General features: G+C 35.6%; 1 protein-coding gene across 1 annotated transcript in view; it reads right to left on the bottom strand.

Annotated features, from left to right (window-relative positions):
• LOC103617804 (nipped-B-like protein) overlaps window positions 1-4428 on the bottom strand; it is an 80561-nt gene extending 76133 nt beyond the window's left edge. Inside the window, exon 1 of the mRNA XM_017737471.1 lies at window positions 4196-4428. The gene's annotated coding sequence lies outside the window, so the exon portion shown is untranslated. The remainder of the gene's footprint in view (window positions 1-4195) is intronic.
• Between the last annotated feature and the right edge of the window lie 6 nt (window positions 4429-4434).

The following is a 4434-nucleotide window of genomic DNA, read 5'->3' as shown; positions in this document are numbered from 1 at the left end:
ATCTGAGTCTTGATAAACAATAGAAGGATCTATCTGATATTACACATCCTTTCAAAAAAGAAGACCTAGAATTGATTAACAACTTGTATCTGATGAGGGTATAGAAGCCACTGTGAGGGGAGGCAATGGGAATTGAAAACCTGAGTTTTATCATGTTCCATGGACTCATTTGTTCTGAAGCTATTAAACATAATCGATGCATTAGACTGTAACTTTCAGTGCTAAGTGCTTTGATCTCCAAACTCTTCAATCATTCCTTTAATTAACAGACACAGACAAATTACTTGCAAGATTAATCAATACAGAGAGACTTCCTAGATGGAAAAAGCAGGATTGGAGATGGATTCTTGTCATTCCACACAGAGGACAAGGACAAAACCAAATTTTCAAATTTTGCACCCCTCTATAATGATGAAAAGTCCCTATAATCCACTTAATCCAAAATCCAACTAGATCAAAAGGATAAAATTATAAAAACAGAGCTCTGAAAAGCACTCGGATATGGAGGCAAAATGTCTATATTCTAAAATCTCTCCTTATGCATACCTGATAGACATTAGATCAAATCTGAGATATTTTGCATTAGTGATTTTTGCACTAAGAATTCCTTTTTCAGAAACCAAAGGCATGACAATAAGGTTCCAGAAAAATACACTGCTTGTCAAATAAGTCAGCACTTCTGAAAAGCTCTGTATTAGTTTCACCTCTGGAATGGAGACTGCCTCCCTACTTTGAGAGACTTTTGTGGGAGCTAAATATTTTAACAGTTTTGTTAGAATTAGGAATTTATTACAGAAAGTACTATAATTTCCAAAGGACTGCAATCTCCATTTTCCACCTGTACCAAAAGTTATAAAGGCATCTCAGCATTAAAAAAACACCAAAACCTTAGCATTGCCTTAGGCAAGTGTAATAGTTGTATAAATTTTAGCAAAAATCTCCCAAAAAAATATCTCCACCTCTCCTCCTGAATAAACAGTTCCACCACACTAATGGCTCCCAAACTCATAAAGAACATGTCATATCCATGCAAAGTCTTATTGTTAAAAAAGAGGCATCTGAAAACCTCTGATGAAGCATAGTGCTGTAGAGATTTCATGTCAGCCATACAAGGAGCGGCTATGGTCACTTGGCTTGTTCAGCCTGGAGAAGAGGAGACTGAGGTCAGACATCATCAGTCTACAACTTCCTCCCAAGGGGAAGAGGAGGGGCAGGCACTGATCTCTTCTCTGGTGACTAGTGACAGAACCTGAGGGAACAGCTGGAGGTGTATCAGGGGAGGTTTAGGTTGGATATCAGGAAAAGGTTCTTCACACAGAGGGTGGTTGGGCACTGGAACAGGCTCCCCAGGGAAGTGGTGATGGCACCAAGACTGACAGAGTTCAAGAAGCCCTTGGACAATGCTCTCAGGAACATGGTGGGATTGTTGGGGTGTCCTGTGCAGGGCCAGGAGTTGGACTCAATAATCCTTTTGGGTCCCTGCTAACTCAGGATATTCTGTGGTTCTATGGTTCTACGGTTCTACGATTCTAAAAAAATGACACAAGAGCTCACTAATCTTCTATCAAAACTTGTGAGTACAATTCTACTCAAAGTAATTTATGGAAGACAACAACACATGCCTACACAGTAGGTGTAGTGTGACTGTAATATGTATTCCTATGCCTCAATTACAAAAGCAGCTATGCTTTCAAAAGCATTTCAAAAGCATATGCTTTCATGCAGATTTTACCATGTGCTAGCACCTAGAGTTAGATCTCTAGAGGGACACTTGCTATGTACATCATCAGCTAGCACTATACGTTCCTGTTCTAATTAGACTGAGTGCATGCTACAAGCACACTCTTTTCTTGACATTATGTGATCTGAAGTTACAGTAGATGTACTAAAATGCACAAATGCCAGTCTTTTGCATAAATACAGTAAGCAACTTGACAAAAATGAATGGGATATTTAAGAATTACTGGATATTTTTCTAACATATTCCCATAGGAACAATAGAGGAAGCTTCTTCCTGCAGTCACATCAAACCAAATGACTATAACTAGAACAATCCCAGAGCATATCAACTTGTAGACATAGTACAAACAAGCAATGGCAAAAGTGTTACCAAAAGATAAGAATCATATTTCTCCAAGGTAAGAATTTTTCAGGAAATCTGTCCCAAGACTGCTAAAAAACCTTTTACACAATACTATCAATTCACAGCTGAAACCTCAGCAGCTAAAGTGAAAACAACTGCTGTCTGGCATAGGAGCAATTTACTACCAGTGAATAAATGGCAGTCATTTGTCCCAACATAAGGCAACAACTCTTGCACCTGATCCACAGCAATAGCAGGAACTCAAGAAGAACTGAGACTTGCCAGAGGATACAGGTAGAAGGGAAGCATAAGGTTAGAATCCTTAATTGGTAAGAGGGATATTGAACACTGGTGAAAGGGAGAGATCCCATTCTATAAAAATCATTTCTTTCCCCAAAAGAAACAAATCAGTCTGCCCATGACTATGTAATTATGGTTAACAAACTTCACAACTCATGTTCAATATCTCCTGAAAGCCAGAACAAAACAGAAATTTTTTTTTCAAAGTGTTTGAAGATTGCTGTGCACCATCAAAAACACAGTGCATTTTTTGAGATGCTTCTTAGCTAAAATGTGCTGGAGAATCTACTCAAAGTATGGGGATATAAAAGTAGCTTTTTAAGTAGTAGAAGACAAACAACAAGCTCTCCATAAATAAACTTAAAATTAGTAGAAATGTAAGCAAAGCAACCAATTTCACCATTTCATTAAATCAAAGGCAGTAGAGATTTCTTTTAAGGTGAGCACCCATTTTCTTTTTGTATAATCACAATGTTTTCTAACAAGACTTGATTTAGTTATCAAATGGGAAATACCTAAAAAGTTAATCCTTTTAAGTAACTGCAACAAGAACATTTACACACACAAACACAACAAACACACTCTCACTCTCCATCTTCAGGAATCTTTAAAAACAGAAAAAAAATTATCTTTGAATAGGGAGAAAACTTGTTCACTCTCTGCTGGTTAAACATCCAAACTGTATGTAAATTCAGTTGCCTTCATGTGAATACGTCCAACATAGACCATTTTTACCTATGAACTTCTAAAATCAGAATTTATGCTGTTTTCCACTGCAAATTTTTATTGGGAGTATCTAACAAATTAGCATTATACTATAAAAGAATTTTTTTTTAGAAGTAGTTAAACAGAGTGCAGAGGAAGCTTCTGAAAAATACTTATGCTAACCTATCACTATCTACATTAAAAACCACATCTTCAAGATTTACATGAGGGTTTGCATCCACTTTTGATATTTCTGAAGGCTAAGACCTTCAAACCAGTTAACAAGAAAAAAAGAAAAGAAAGAAAGAAAGAAAGAAAGAAGTAGGAAAAAAGAGAAAAATTTAGAAAAAAAATAAAAGGAAAAAAAAATCAAAGAGGATAGATTGATAGATTCAATGTAATCAGTTAAGACAACCAGTACAGCTACTGAAGAGCAAACATTTCAGAGGCTTATCTGGTTCTGTGCTAGAGACCATATAGATATATGGTAGATCTCTAAAACTTGTAAAGCCTACATAATAATGAATATCCAGTTGAACAAACATTGGAGACAATATAGTAGTATATATTACCCAATCATTACAGTGCCTTTAAAAGAATAGATATGATTTTAGTCTAACACCTCCTTCTCATAAGATTCAAATTGGGATATGAATAGAAATGGCATAAAAGAGCTTTCCTGTATTTTCTTAAATTAGTTAATTTTCTTAAATAGTTAATTAATAGTTCAACTACCAAAACTTATTACAAATTTTTACTTATGGTACTGATAAGATTTTAGAAACTATAAATAACATCAATTGTATTTTGCTCGGTCTCATGGTTCAAAATAAGGGTAGCTTAAAAAGAATTTTGAAACACAAGAGCTTCCCTTTCCATCCATTAAGATCCCAAATAAAGAATGCTAGATATTTTAAAAATGTATATATGAGAGATTACAATTCCTTGTTTTAAGGGGAATGGTGATGAATATCATAGAATTACCTACACTGAGTAAACAGAATTTTACTATGTGACAATGACAGGAAAGTTTATATATGGGGTCTATATGCATATATATATACTTTTATAATATATATAGTGTATACACACACACAATCCTTTTACCTTTATCTTGCACTTCTTTTGAAAATCGCTCCCTTTCAATAGCTGATTCACGTTCTATCCGCTCAATTTCAGCCAATGCATCCAATTCTACTTCATCATATGACGTTATAGCTCCTTGTTGCGAAACCTGTTGCTGTGTCTGTACCACAGGAGTTTGAGGTTGTTTTGCAGCAACTGAAGTGTTCTGTTGTAAAACAGGCACTTGTTGTGCCTGAAGGAAAGCTGTCTGTTCATGCTGC

This window comes from Corvus brachyrhynchos, unplaced genomic scaffold (assembly GCF_000691975.1).
Source record: "Corvus brachyrhynchos isolate BGI_N302 unplaced genomic scaffold, ASM69197v1 scaffold206, whole genome shotgun sequence".
NCBI classification, from domain to species: Eukaryota; Metazoa; Chordata; class Aves; order Passeriformes; family Corvidae; genus Corvus; species Corvus brachyrhynchos.
The sequence above is the reverse complement of the archived record's forward strand: the minus strand, read 5'-3'. Positions and strand labels throughout refer to the sequence as shown.